The following is a 15,855-nucleotide window of genomic DNA, read 5'->3' on the forward strand; positions in this document are numbered from 1 at the left end:
AAGCAGCATACACAATAACACTCTGTAGTAAAGAATTGGATTAATTTTATTTAACCCCAAATTGACCAAATTTATGTGGCTCCCTTTTTGTTGAGTAATATCTATTGGCATGTCAAGCACACTTAGGAAAATCTTGTTTAGACCCTAGTTTCTGCCATCTAAATCTGCACCATTCAATTAAATAACCTGTAGATCATTAAAGGCAACAGGCTACTCTGACCTATAGAAAGTGGGATACACAAATGATCATCCAAATTCATGACTAGAAGTCTGCCAGGAATCTATAATTAGAAAATTTCATGTTTGTAAATTGCAGTTAACACTTGTTACTCTAAGTGTGGTCCATGAATCAGCAGCATCAACATCTCAGCCCTAACCCAGACCTACTGAATCATACTCTGCAGTTTAACAAGATCCCCAGGTGATTCATATGCACATCAAAGACTGAGACAATCTACTGTGAACTAGAAGCTGCAATAGATGTTAGCTATGTTATTTTTAATGAGAACAAAAATCAAACTAATAATAATTTCTTAACATGCTTTCAAAGACCTTCACACAATCATGTCATCTGGTTTTTACAGCAATATTGAGAGTTAGAACTTTTAAACCCCTGTTTATAAATGAGGAAATGAGACTCAGAGAAGTAAGGTGATACTTATTATATCAAGTTTTGATTAGTCCTGTTATTGGAGAGGAAATTGCCAATTCATTGTTAAGACACTATGTCATGGTTTTTGATGATAGAGACATTTGATGTACAACCAACCTGGGAGTTAAGCCCCCTCCATTCCTTTGAACATCCTTTTCCAGTCTCTGCTAGGACTGTGCTCATCACTCAATGCCCAGGGCTGCCCCGTCCCTCAGGAGGAAAGAAGTGATGGGCCAGTTCAGATAGCCAGCCTGTCTTGTCTGTTACCCAGGGCTGAGGGTAAAATAGACTCTGTGACCAGGATAATGGATTTATTGTCTGGGAAATCAGGCAGGTCCTTACCCCAGCTTCACAAAGGCTGTAACTCCCCATCCAGTTAGAAGGAATCATTCTAATCAATTAGAGCACCAACACTAGGATGGGATTAGGCTGTGATTGAAAATAATTAAGGATTAGTGAGAAAGAATAGAATCATTTATTCCTCAATAAAGGTAGGTACTAGTTAAACTTAAGAGTTTTTTTTTTTTTTTAAACCATTCATGATGCTGGATTATATACTTTGCTATTTAATGGTTACTTTGTTTGACTGTTTAACAAGGGGTTGTAATTTTTTTTAGAAAAGGTGAGGAAACGTTTTCTAGCTTGGTTAACAATATCTGCAACTTGAGCCCCACAATCAGACCATGTGACCTCAGTATGGGAGCACCATAGTTAGATGGTGTCTTAGTTTGCTAATGCTGCAGAATGCAAAACACCAGAGATGGATAGGCTTTTATAAAACGGGGGTTTATTTCACTACACAGTTACAGTCTTAAGGCCACAAAGCGTCCAAGGTAACACGTCAGCAACCGGGCACCTTCACCTGAGGATGGCCAATGGTGTCCGGAAAACCTCTGCTAGCTGGGAAGGCAGCCGGCGTCTGCTCCATAGCTCCGGCCTCAAAACGGCTTTCTCCCAGGACGTTCCTCTCTAGCAAGCTTGCTCCTCTTCAAAACATCACTCCCAGCTGCACTCTCTTTTCTCTCTTTGAGTTAGCTCATTTATATAGCTCCACCAATCAAGGCCCACCCTGAATGGGTGGGGCCACGCCTCCATGGGAACATCTCATCAAAATTATCACCGACAGCTGGGTGGGGCACACTCCAAGCAAATCCAACCAGCACCAAAAACGTTTGCCCCACACAAGACCACAAAGATAATGGCATTTGGGGGACACAATACATTCAAACTGGCACAGATGGTAAGGAACCTAAGATGGAAGGACAGTCCTGAGGGCTAAGAGCTCAAGGTGAAACTAGCTATAATTACCTTCTAAGTTCTTCCTGGTTCAGATGATCCAGGCTTGCCTGTTGAATGTTAAAATAAAATTCTCATGTGCAATGATAGAACCATTTTGGAAAGCAATTGGCTATTTATCAGGAATCTTAGCAATTGTGTCTTAGATGAGGCTTACTGCTTTCAAGAATTCTTGGATCTAGTAATTCCGTTTCTGGAAACTTATTCTAAGGAAATAATCTAAGGCATAGGAAAGACTCTAGCCAAAAGTGTTCACCAGAGTATTATTTTAAATAGTCAAGAATTGGAAACCATTGTGTCTGAGATTAGAGGAATAGTTAAATGACCTCCAGTACATCCACTTAATGAAATTTTAAGTAGACATACTTTAAATGACACTTCCCTTCAAAGTGTTCTTGGTACTTAACTGGGTTTCCTGTTGTCTTTCCATCCGATAGATAGCAAGTGTTTGAAACAAGGTTAAAAATGAAAGTTGCAAGGCAAAGATTATTTGTAAAGTACTAGCTACTTACAAATTTTGGTCTAAGATTTATTAGGAAGAGCCTGCCCAAAGTATTATCATCTTCTCTATCTATCCAAACCCCAAACCAGCCATTCTTCAAGTCCTGCCTTCTCTGTGGAGACTTCTCTTGACTTCTCAGATGACCTCTCCCTCCCGGCAACTCCTACAGCACACAGTGGACTTGGCTAAGGCTGCCTTGCTGGTTTTTACTTTTGTCCTCTCTTCCACTGGGCCCTTGACATCAGTGACTGTACTATTAGACCTCTTTTGTTCCACACGGCACCCAGCTCAACCCTATACCCAGCCAGTCACCAAGTCCTGGTGATCCTACTGCCTAGCTTTTTCACATCTATCCCTTCCTCTCTACCTCTTCCAGGGCCTCCTCTCCTCTTATGCAGACCATCACAAAATTGCAGTCATTGATGTTGTATCAGTTAGGGTGCTTTCAGCTGCAACTAACAGAAAACTCAATGCAAAGTGGCTTAAACAATGAGGAAAAGTCTCTTCTTTGTAATAGAGAGAAAAAACCCTTTCCAGAAAGCATCCCCTCTCCCCCAGAAGACATTCCCTCAGGACCCTCTGGCCAGGATTGAGCCACATATGCGTGCCTTAGCAGCAGAGGAGGTTGACATAGCTGGGAAATTTAGCGTTTGGCACTTTTAATCTATAGAGTCGGATGCAGGTCTGTCAGCAAGGAAGGAGAAAAATGTGAAGGGGTAGTGCCTATTAGGGTAGGGAACAAACGTGTTTGCCTCAGGCTTCCTCAGAGTCTCCCTACCCCTTTAATACATTTTCGACACTGCTGCTATTCATTCATTCATCTAACTAACCATTCATTCGTTGCATTAGCTAGGTCTGATTAGGTGATGCTGCAGGAACAAACAACCTTCAAATTTCAGCACCCATGTTACCTTCTGGACTGTCATTAGACAGCAGCAGAGAAGAGAAAACAAAGAGATCTGCATTAGCTCTTAAATCTTCCATTTGAAATTGATATATATTAGTTCATATTTTGTTGGCTAAAACCAGTCACATGGCCACACCTAACTTCAAAAGGGTAAAGTTCAATCATCCTTTGGGCCTGGTGAGCCAGTCGTAACAGACGCCATATTAAACAAGTCTGTTTTTGAGCATTCTACTATATGCTAGGCAATGTTCTAAGTGCTAGAGAGCATTTGGTAAAGAACTCAGACTACTCTGAAAGCATTTATAGTCTAAAAGAAATGTCTGTGCCTTCCTTTATACCCACATGATAACACAGAATGATTTCAATTGTACCACCTCTTATATTCTTACTGCACTTTTACAAAAACTTGGCTGTCTTGCTGAATAGACTGTAAAATCTGAACCATGTCTTATATCCCTGCTTTTAAAGCTAATACCTAGAAGTGTGCCTGGCACTAGCAGAAATTTAATAAATGTTGTTGAATCATGTATGACGTTGGATGGGCTCAGCTGCAAGGAACAGGAAAACCAACCGACGGTGGCTTAAACAAATAGTTTTTGTTTTCACTTAGCAAGAAGTCTGAAGGCCAGCAGCTGCAGCACTGGTTCCTCTGTTCAACAGTGTCATCCAAGATTCAGACTCTTCCCAGCCTTCAATTTCCTTAGCTTGTTGGCTTTTCTTCCTGCAACTATGCCTTGTGGTCACAATACTGCTGCCACACCTCCAACATCACATTCATACTTCAGGTGGCAAGAAACAGAAGGGGCAGTGGCAGGGCTCTCTTCTGGTGACTGTCCCTTTTATCAGGGAACAAAAGCTTCCCCAGAGACCACTTAGTCAGTGTCCCTTACTTCTTATCAGCCAAACTATGGACTACATGGCCACACCCAAGCTTCAAATGAGGCTGGAAAAGAGAATACCTGGATTTCCAGTCTCTGTGGTTGGAGAGGGGTTGGTCTGGGTAGCCAACCCCAAAAGTTCCTCACAGATGAAGAATATGTGCTTAATAAATATTTCTCAGTAGAGGTTTGGAAGTTATTTTTATGATCTGGTTCTTTGTTTTTAATAATATAGAAAGAACCCTTAACCATTGTCAGGAATAACCAATACTGGGCACATCTGTTTGTGCCAGGCATTGTGCCAAATAGGTTGTATGAATTTCCTCATTTAATCCTTACAACCCTATGACAGAGGTATGACCAATCACTATTTTACATATGAAGAAATTGAGGCCCAGAGTAGTTAAACTACTTGTCCAACTTGTTCATTCACCAGCTAATAAATGATGAAACAGAGATTTGAACATAAGTGATCTGAGCCCAGAGCCCTTGTTCATATCCTAGAATTTAAAATCCAGAGTGGAACCTAGAGCTCATCAGATCTGAGTCCTTTATTTTCATGGTGCTAAAACAGAAACCAGAGAAGGGAAGTGACCTGCTCAAGGTCACACAGCAAGCCCATGTCAGAGCCAGGCACAAAACCCAGTAGTCCTGACCTCTATGCCATGGGTCTTTCTATCGCACTGGGCTGCCTCCTTTTGGAAACCTCACATTAGTTCACTCACCTTTTTAAAGACAAAAAATGCTGAACTTGGGATGCCATTGACAATCCAGTTAAGGTTTGGCAAATTAGAACAAGTTGTTTCCCTCTTTGGAGTCAAAACTTGGTGATATGTTGATTCAAACTCTTTTTTTCCCCCAGCTCAAAGGAAGTTCCAGTCTGCAAAATACTTTTAAGTTCTCAAGAGGAAAGAGAATGAGATGGTCACTGCCTCAGCTGGGCCTTACTGAGATTCCTTCAAATCTCAAGCTCATGACCCAGAAATGCTTTCTTAGCAGTTTTTAAACATGTCCTCTATAAAACACCTTGGGGATTGCTTGAAATGGTAGATGTTCAGGTTCAAATCCCGCTTGTACTACCTACTATCTGTGGGATCCAATAATCCAGGCCCATTGTGAAAATTAACCAGAGCTAATGCATAGAGAGCACCCAGCACGAATTGGGACTCAGTAAATATTAGTCCCCTTGCCCTTGCCACTTCTCCTTCTCGGACTGAAACGCACCCAGCACCCAAGTTAACAAGTGGCACCTACCTTGCCATGGTTCATCCTGTTTAGAAGCTTGGAGTGCCTCCCACCAAGAAAAGTCAAAACTTTCGGGGAAAAAACTTCGCTTCAAACAAAAAGTCATTTCAGTGTGGCATTTAAGGCACCTAGAGAATAAAGATTGTGAGCTAAGCTTTTGAGTCAAATGGAGTTAGAATTTTGGCTTTGTCGCTTGCTAGGTATCTGGTTATTTAAACTCCTTGCATCTCAGTTTCTTTCTCAGTACAATGGTGGTAATACTAGTATGTGCCTCCTATAGTTGTTGTGAGGATTCAATGATGTAATACGTGCAGAGCACTGAGAAGGACGCTGTCACATGATAAACATGTCCCGTGGGTTCGCTTCAACCTTGTCTGACCCATTAGTCCCTTCTCCCAGTGATTTTCATCTGAGTGACTAGTGTGGGTTAGGCTAAACGTTTTCTGTGTTTCTTGCAAGTGTGAGGGCAATTGGACAAAGGATTGCATGTGATAGCAGAGTGAAGTGGCACAGCACATGCTAGCAGATGAGCCCAGACTGCAGGGCTCTACCACCAGCACCCATGTGTCCTTCTGTTCTCTGGACCTCAGTCTCCTGCTTGTAAAATTCAATGGCCAAAGAAGGGGAAGCGAGATGGGGCAAAGTGGAGTTTCGGTGGCTGGGAGATTTCAGGTGGAGTAGAGGGGTCACTCTGAAGGGCATTCTTATGCACTGTATAGATAACCCTTTTTAGGTTTTGGTGTATTGGAATGGCTGGAAGAAAGTGCCTGAAACCGTCAAACTGCAACCCAGTAGCCTTGAATCTTGAAGATGATTGTGTGACTGTGTAGCTTGTGTGGTGTGACCATGTGATTGTGGAACCTTTGTAGCTCACACTCCCTTTATCCCGTGTATGGATGGATGAGTGGGAAAATGGGGACAAAAACTAAATTAAAAATAGGGTGGGATGGGGCGGATGGAATGATTTGGGTGTTCTTTTTTTACTTTCATTTTTTACTCTTGTTTTTGTTCTTTTTAGTGTAAGGAAAATGTTCAAAGATTGATTGGGATGATGAGTGCAATGGCTATATCAAGGTGCTGTGGACAGTTGATTGCACCATGAATGACTTTGTGATGTGTGAATATATCTCAGTAAAACTGAATTTAAAAAAAAAAACAACAATGGTCAGTTCACCCCTGGCCTGAGATGTCTGTGCTAATTACTGCCACCCAAACTTCTGCTTGCAACCCTTAAGTAACCAAGACTAACAGGAAGCAAGAGTTTAGTAAAGGTTTAGAAACCTGTAATTTGAGTTCAAGAATGACAAACTCTTCCAAGATCTTTCAAGATCTCCCAGTGTGCCAGTTTGAATGTATCATGTGCCCTAAAACTCCATTATCTTTGATGTAATCTTGTGTGGGCAGACATATCAGTGTTGATTAGATTGAAACTCTTTGAGTGTTTCTGTGGAGATGTGCCCCACCCAACTGTGGGTGATGACTCTGGATAATTTCCATGGATATGTTACCCCACCCATTTAGGGTGTGTCTAAATTAAATCACTGGAGCCATATAAATGAGCTGACAAACAGAAGGAACACAGTGCAGGTGAGAGTAACATTTTGAAGAGGAGCTATAGCCAAGAGGGACACTTTGAAGAATGCACAGAAGCTGAGAGGGTAGCTGCAGATGAGAGACAGTTTGAAGACAGCCACTGAAAGTAGACTCTTGCTCTGGAGAAGCTAGGAGAGGACAAACACCCCAAGAACAACTAAGAGTGACATTTTTGAGGAACTGCAGCCTGGATAGGAATGTCCTGGGAGAAAGCCAGTTTGATACCAGAACTTGGAGCAGATGCCAGCTACGTGCCTTCCCAGCTAACAGAGGTTTTCCGGACACCATTGGCCATCTTCTAGTGAAGGTACCGGATTGTTGATGCATTACCTTGAATACTTTATGGCCTTAAGACTGTAACTGTGTAACCAAATAAACCCCCTTTTGTAACAGCCAATCCGTTTCTGGTGTTTTGCATTCCAACAGCATTAGCAAACTAGAACACCTAGTTTAAGAGCAGTTAACTTGGAAGGAATAACACTTTTCTCCTTGGGCAAATTTGAGGAGTCCCCGGGCTTGTCTTCCCCATCCCAACCTCACTTGGAGACAAGTTGACTCTCACCCTCCACTCTTTTTTCCAGCTACTATTGTCAATGAGCCCTCAGATCCTTCTTCCACACTCAGAAATTCATCTAGCAAATATGTGCTGAGAACCTCCTGTGTACCAGTCCTAGGTGCTGGGATAGAGTTGTGGACAGGTGACAAAGCCCTGCTCTAGTGGGGCTGACATCCTGGTGGGGAAAGACAGAGGTAACTATATAAAATCTATCATAGAGCAGTTGGAGTAAGCAGGCAGTTGGATTTAACCGGGCTGGGGTTTTGTCAAGTGAGTACAATATCCAGTGAGATAGGGATGTGAGAGTGGAAGATATAGAGAAGACTGGAGTTGTAATCCCTAACTTTCTGTTTTTGGAAACAGAAAGCCATCTCAAATTAGAAGCTAGATAGGCCCTTTATTGATTCATATAACTGGGGAAAATAAGGAGGGAGCCAGGCACAGGGTCAACAGGACCCCCAGCCTCAATGGTGACATCGTCTCTAGCTTATCTCTTCATCACTGGTGGGATTTAGGCTGGGAAAGGAGGGAAGTGAGGATTTGAAGGGGGCAGTGAAAAGATGGTGAGTTTGGTGGACTAGGGAACCCCATGGGGGTGAAGCCTTGAGGGAACGAGCTAGAAAGATGTTTGAAAGTGGGATATTGGGGAGCCTAGGGCTTATCTGTGGGGCTGAGTGGCCAAGGCAGGGGGAGACAAGCTCATTGGAAGAGAGGTCAGGGCACACTGTGTAAGAGGATGGTGAAATCAGCAAGCATCCAGGTAGGAGGGAGCTGGGAGAGAGGACAGGGAGGTGGAGGCTAAACTCTTCAGGGAATATTTAGCATTGACTGTGGTGAGTGCAAGAAGGCAGCCCTGAATCTGGGATGGTGTGATGGGGTTTATAAAGACATATTTAATAGCACAGTTTAACTTTACATTTGGGGAAAATCCCTATTGTTTTTATAATAAGATCTACAGAAAGGAAGAGAGCTGTTTATGCCACGGAAAGCAGGCCTGAGTTTTAAAAGGCTGAGGAGAGGTTCAAAGCTGGTTGCCAAATGGATGCAGCTCTAATTATGTAAGCTGGTAGGAAGCTTTTTATGCTTTTATGGTTGAAAGACTTTCTGACATCCCTGAAATAATACCTAGCATATAGCTATCATTTCCGCAGAAGCTTGAATATCATTTATTATTGTCATGTATTGAATGCCAGTGCTTGAGAGACAATGGAGAACAGGAGTTAAGGCAATGGAGAACAGGAGTTAAGGGCTTGGCCTGGGTTTAAATCCCAGCTCTTGCTCCTCACTGCTCATTTAACAGGCATAATAATACCCTGTCAGTTTCTGAGAAGCAAATGAGTTCATTGCTGCAGAGTTTGCCTGGAGTGTTGTGCAGACTCAAAAAAATGTTGGCTAGATCCTCTCTCTAATCTCACTAATCTTTGTTGGCAAAAAACAAACAAACACAAAATAGTCTTCCAAGGCCCTGTGCCATTAGTATTGCTGTTTGTGGAGTAGCAGCCAGAAGAGCAAAGTTGAAAGGTCAGCTGTTCCTTGGCTAATTGCATTTCACTGGCCCTGGGGGAAGAGATTGCCTCGGGAGTCAGGGGCCCTGGTCCCTGCTTCCTCCTCAGCCAGGGAGCCAGGGTCAGTGGCAGATGGCCCTGCTGGGGGCAGGGGAGATACAGCTCCAACCTGGGAAAACTCAAGGACTCTAGAGAGTTTGTCGGAAATAGGCAGGCACAGGGCCAGAAGGGAGCAAAACCCATCTTCCATTTGTATCCGAATATCCCAGGAGAATGTCTGTAAACTTACATATCTTCTCCTCCATGTGCAAATGTGCTTTACTATCTATATACCAAGTTAGTAATTGCAGAATGGATAGTAATAAAAAATTGGAGCCAGCTCAATGTCATCAATAAGGAACTGGTTAACTAAACCAGGAGATTTTTGTATGAGGAAACACTCTTATGGAGGAAGAGAAAGCTCTCCCTGCTCTGATCTGGAACGATTGCCAAGATACACTTTAAGTTAAAAATGCAATGTGTCTAATCAGGGAAATGGAAATTAAACCACAATGGGTTACTATTTCACACATATTGATCTGGAAAATTGAAAAACTGATAATTTCAAGGAAGTGGAGAAAAGGAAATCTCAAACTGCTGGTGGCTGTGAATTGATACAACCACTTTGGAAAATAGTTTGGCATTATGCACTGAAGTTGAAGCATGCATTCCCCGTAACCCTGCAATAGCTGGAGAACCCCCTCCCCACCCCCCAACTCCCACACACACCAGGAGAAACGACTGAAAAAGTTTACACCAGTGCTGTTCCTAGAAACAACAAATTGGAAGTAGCCCAAATGCCCTTAAATAGTACAGTGAAAAACTGTGGTGTCTTCATACAATGGAATTCTATACAAGAGTAAAATGGATGAACTACATACAGCCAAGCCTATCAGCATGACTGAATTTCAGGTCCATAACCTCGGACATGATAAAAGAAAGTTGCAGAAGACTATGTGCAATATTTTCCTTCCAATACAAAATTCAAAAAAGTGAGCAAGTAAATGATATTTATTGTATGTGGCATAAACATGTGGCGGAGTATAAAGGAAAACAAGGACATGATAAGTATAAAATTCAAGACAGTGTTTGGGAGAGAAGAGGGTGGGATTGGGGAGGGGCACAGGGAAGATTTTTAAAGCCCTGCTTCTTAGTCTAGGACAGGTGGTGGGTACTGGGTGGGTCATTGTGTCACGGATTTTTAAAATTTTATATATATTTTATGGCTCTTATTTTTGTATCTACTCAATCTTTAATAAAAACAACTTTTAAAAATGAGGCTCAGATCAGCATGTCACCAATTGTATAAAAAGGAGGGTAGTATATGTGTGTGTATATATATCCCCCTTTTAAATACACATACATACATACATATGCGTGTATTAATGTATCTTTGGGAAGTTACATATGCAAATGGTAAAATTTGTTGCCTCTGGGGAGAAGAACTGAGAGGCTCGGGGCAAGGAAGGAAACTTTCCTGTGGTTTTTGAATTTTGAATCACAATAAAGGAATCGAAATAAAAAATAAAATAAAATTTGAAGAGAGTGAGGAAGGCTGAGAGAGGAAAGGAGAAAGAGAAAGGAGGGCAGGAGGCAGGGAGGGGCCAAGTCCTCATCCCAGGAGGGCCAGGGAGCATGCAGGAGGACTGGCCAGGCTCCAGTTGCTAAAACCTTCAGGATGTGCCCAGAATCATGACTGGAGACAGAAGCCGGGCAGCCTGCCCAGGGGAGCCTCTGTCCTCACCTCACAGCCCAGGCACAGGCCAGATCACACTTGTAGGCCTAAGGACAGGGCCTGCTTCACACAGCTGCCCAAGTTGACCCTGGCTCTACAGTCTTTGTGTCCAGATCTTGCTTCCAAAGTTGGCTCACTCAGGTCTTTCCCTGACCCCCATCTTATCTCAGACCTTCACCCCACATGTGATCTGTGCAATTCCTTTGAAGTCACTGCAGAGTCTTCTGAGCTTTAATCCTGGATGACTATGAAATGTGTTTCTCTGTCCCCAAGGTCAGCCTACAGCAAATAGGTCCTTTTCATCCCCCTTTTAATCCTCCCTTCAAGGACCTAGTGTCCTTTGCTATATTGCCTCATCAAAACCTGCTATGGATTCTTTGTTCACCCTGAGTAGCTTAATGGGAAAGAGACCCACTCAAACCAGGGTGACTGGCATGTCTCCAAAGATCAGGGCCTTGAAAGTTTCAGGAATGAAGCACTCATGGTGGAATTTCAGGCATCAGCCTGTGGGCGAGGAAGGATTTGACAAGAAGGTGCAAGGGTTGACATAGGGACCCGGATGCCTGGGGACCAAATGTCTGAAGCTTGGGTTTATATCCTAGAATGGGCAAACGGGCCCCTGAGGCTGGGGTTCTGTCCCTCAGAATCCAGTGGCCAGGGATGAGGAGGAGGGGATCAGAGAGAATTGTGTTATGCTGACCTGAAAAGGACTGTTCTCAGAGTGACCTCATTCCCTACAAGGCCAGTGTGAGCACGTGGGTGACACTGTAGCCTAGACGCTAAGGGGGATGTGCTATGCAGCCAGGTGAGCACCAAGCCCCAGCCGCCAGGGCAGAACTGTAGTGCCTCCCACCCCAGGGCAGCTCTCTCGCCCCACTCACCCCCTCAGTCAGGGGGTTCCTCAATCAGAATTACACAGTTCATAATTCTCCCTTGGGAGCAACGTAGAACTGTAAAGGAAGAGAGAAGACTTGCTGTCTAACAGGGGCCATTCAACACACAAGGCTGGCATAAATGCCATGAGCTGACCATAGCAAGTGTGGACATGGATGCAGAGCAACTGGACTCTCATTCGCTGCTGTGGGGGTATGTGGCACCTGGCCAGTGACCCAGCAGTTCCACTCCTGGGTATAGACTGAAGAGAAATGAGTGCTTATGTCCCCTGGATGATATGTACAAGAATGTTTATTAGCAGTGTTCTTCATAACAGCTCCAAATTGGAAACAACCCATTGCCCATCAGCAGGAAAACAGACCAACCATGGTGTATTCGTATAATGGAATATTACTCAGCAACAACAAAGAGCAAGCTATAGCTACATGAAAAAGAGGGATGGATCTCAGAAACGTGTTGAGTGAAAGAGCCAGAAACAAACTAGCACATGCTGTATGATTCCATTTATATGGAGCTCAAGAACAGGCAACACCAATCTATCATGGCAGTGGTCTGGAGAGCAGTTACCCTTGAAGTGGGGATGGTATTGACTGGGAAGGGGCATGAGGGACACTGGAAATGTTCTGTATATTGATCTGGGTGGTGGTTTTGTGGAGATTAAATTTAAGATTTGTGTGCCTTAATTACTGTATGTAAAGTTATACCTAAAATAAGACAAAAAATATTAAAGGTCAAGAGCCTCACTGGTCCACTCTGCCCTCAGAAGAGGCTTGAGGCTACGGTGGAGGGACCTTTCATACCAGGAGCTGATGGCTATACCTGAGGGCACAGTGGGAACTTCTTGAGCTAGAGAAATTATATATGGCCATTCGGGAATGGACATCTTTGCTCATAGATGTTTGTACAAGTGGCAGAATTTGGTGTAGGACCTATTTCCATAGAAACCTATTCTCAACAGCAAATTTGTTGGAATGGAGCAATACAGCTCCCATCTAATTTCAACTGCTAGAGGTTACCAATAATTTAACCAAAACAAAGAAGAGAGTGAGAGCGAGCGAGAGAGAGAGAGACAGACAGACAGACGATTGGCTTAAGCCAGCTCACAAAGATGGCAAGTAGGAAAAGTCAGCTTGGGCTGAGTTCCTATCACACAAGGAACTTCTGCTGTGATAAGATAGCTAACAGCCTGTAGGAGAGCTATTTCTCAGAAATCCAGTTCAAAAAAATTCTAAAAATACATCCCCTACCTAGAAAAAAACAAGAAACTATAAGGAATTACACTAAAATGGCAGAAACGGTTATTTCTGGGTGGTTAGTATAAGGGTAGTTCTTACTTTCTTCTTTGCACTTAAAAAAAATTTTTTTTCCCAAATTAGATTGTATACAGATGGAAAAACAACTCTGACACCAACTGCAAATACAGCAATAACTCAATTCAATTCTATTCTGACTTGTAGGTTCCTAGATTTAGACCAGACTCCGCAGGTGGAGGGCAATCCACTACAAGATTGTCTTTCAGGCCCCAGTTGCAAGTTCAGGGGACACCTGCACATCTGAAAAACTGGTTATAAATTTGGAGGGTCCCACCACCTGCTCCGTTTTGAAAATTCACTAGCACAACTCACAAAAACTCATTGAATGCGCTATACTTAGGATTCTGGTTTTATGGTAAAAGGATAAAAATATGAAGCAGCGAAAAGAAGCAGCATATTGGGTGAGGTCTGGAAACTTCTCAAATGTGAGATTTGGTGCCGTCGCCATGTGGAGTCAGAACACATCACCCTCCCAGCACAGCGAGGTCACTGTCAATCATTGAAGCCCACTGGAGAGTCCAGAGTCCCGGGTTTATATGGGGTTTCATTACGTAGGCGTGGTTGGAGGAATCAATGCCCACACGGTTGACCCTCCCTCCCAGAGATGGGGAAGTCAGGCTGGTAAGACCTAGCTCAAAGCTGCATCCCCCTAACCACATGGCTGGTGTTTCTGGTACAGCCAGCCCTACCCTGTTGCCTTGTTAGCATAGGAACTAGCAGATGTGGTCCCAGATCCACCATGAATGACTCAAGACACTCCTATCATTGGAAATTCCAAAGATTTGAGGTTGACCCCCGCTCCGGGGAGCCAGGACGAAGGCCCAGCCTCTTTCTGGAAGCCAGGTTCATTACTATACAGGTAGTGAAGAATCTTTTGTGACCGGCTTAGGCAAAATCTCCTACAAGGGTCTTTCTGGACCATGAAGCTTGGGAAAATAGCCCTCTCCTGGGCCCCCATGCAATCTGCAACTCCTGCCCGCCAGGAACCATAGAAGGCACTGAAAGGGCATCTCGTATGGCTCACACAGGTCCAAGAACCCCTGAAGGACAGAGCCTTCTACATCTCCTGTCTGCTGTTTTTCCATCAAACATCCATCCCAGAGAGGATAAATGCAAAGCAGAAAGGAAGAAGGAGCTCAGACACTGCTTCAGGAATGAAGGTGTTTTGAAAGCAATTGAAACCAGCCACTTCCAACTGGCCTTACGGGTATCAAACAAAGGACACACACTGTTGTTTTAAATAACAACACAGCAACCCTTATGAAATTGGGACTAATTAGAATTAGCTTTTTCTACTCCCTGTAGCCTGTGAGTCCTGCTCCTTTTAAGAACATTGAAATTATGGAGGTTACTAATGCATTTATATGATTTTTTTTCTGCCTACCCCTTGTACCCTCTGCCACCCTTGAAGGGAAAGGGCAAACCAAAAGGTTACCCCATGTACCAAGGTCAAACCAGAGCTCCCCTCCACTTCTGGCCCAGCAGATTCTACCCCCTGCCCCCCAGGACCCTCTTTCCAACCACACAGTAAAGCAGAAACTTCTGCCCCATCTTTTGGAGAAACCATCTTTCCTGCAAAGACCACCTTCCCTTGTGCCAGCTCTGGTAAATGTCAGCCTGGGAGCAGCTGGCAGGACCACAGATGTGCACCCTCATTGCCCTACAGATCCCATGGGAAGCTCCTGCAGTCCCAGGGGGAGGACAAAGCCCCTCTCTTCAGCGCCCCCTCCCAGAGCCCTCTGACAGCCTCACTGCTGCCCATTGCCCCCTTTCTCTTGAAGTTAAGGCTCAGAATCTGGCCAGGTCAGGAGAGCCAATCAGAGAGACAAGTTCAAACTCCAGTGTTAAAAGCAACTAATAAATTAATAGAGGAAACCAAGCTGACCAGCGTTGTTGGCAATTGCTTTTATTGATATTCTTAAAATGTGTTAAATGGAAAATGGATTCTCTATTCCTAGTCCTCATGTGCTCCAATATCTTAATATAATTTTAGGCTTGGGTCCCTGAATTTTAATGATGGCATCGACAAAGTTAATGCCATCATTAAATTCACTTTTCTCACATTAAAGTCACTTTTGCTCACCTCGAGGGCTCTGAATATGTAGGCCTGTGGAGTAGAAAGCACTGGGTTCTGGGTTCTGGTCCAGGACTGCCTCTTCCCGCTTTGTGATGCTGAGCACGTCTGACCTGCTCCTATCCATGAAATGATCTTAGATTATCCTCAGGGCTTGACAGACTCTGCGAGGCTCTCTGTGGGGACCAGACCCCTCGATAACACTCTCTCCACGCTCTCTCCTCCCACCCAGCCTCTAAATATAGCGGACTTGCCTTGGGTCTGCCCTTCACCCTCCTCTCTCCTTGGCCATTACCCTAACTGGGTGTCAGTGGTCACCTCTAGTGGCCTCCATTTCTGTCATCTGCTCCTTTCTCTTGAACTCCAGGCCCTGTTTGTTGGAGTTATTTCCTTGGATGTCCCATAGTCAAAACAAACTCATCAAAAACTAAGCCCCCCCCCCACCCCCACCCCCAACACACTGCTGATCCTTCCAGCCACCCAGTCACCCTTGCCTAAAACTCCTTCCACTTTTGGACCTGATGGTCTAATTAGGTTAACAAGTTCTAATCAAGTTTCCTCCCTGTTCAAATCCTTCAATGGATGCTGCCATATTCCAAATTATGTACTAATGTCTCACCCAGGCATCAGGGTCTATTATATCAGTCTCAGAGATGCTCAGAGATG

The 15,855-nt window shown here is 43.9% G+C and overlaps 1 long non-coding RNA gene across 1 annotated transcript; it reads right to left on the reverse strand.

The window, feature by feature from the left end:
- Positions 1-1,773: 1,773 nt before the first annotated feature.
- On the reverse strand, positions 1,774-15,410 carry LOC119540015. Its single transcript, XR_005217999.1, has 3 exons — positions 15,199-15,410; positions 5,490-5,608; positions 1,774-1,998 (listed from the first exon to the last, which is right to left on the reverse strand). It is a non-coding gene; the product is annotated as an uncharacterized LOC119540015 (long non-coding RNA).
- Between the last annotated feature and the right edge of the window lie 445 nt (positions 15,411-15,855).

Source organism: Choloepus didactylus, chromosome 7, assembly GCF_015220235.1.
Source record: "Choloepus didactylus isolate mChoDid1 chromosome 7, mChoDid1.pri, whole genome shotgun sequence".
Taxonomy (NCBI): domain Eukaryota; kingdom Metazoa; phylum Chordata; class Mammalia; order Pilosa; family Megalonychidae; genus Choloepus; species Choloepus didactylus.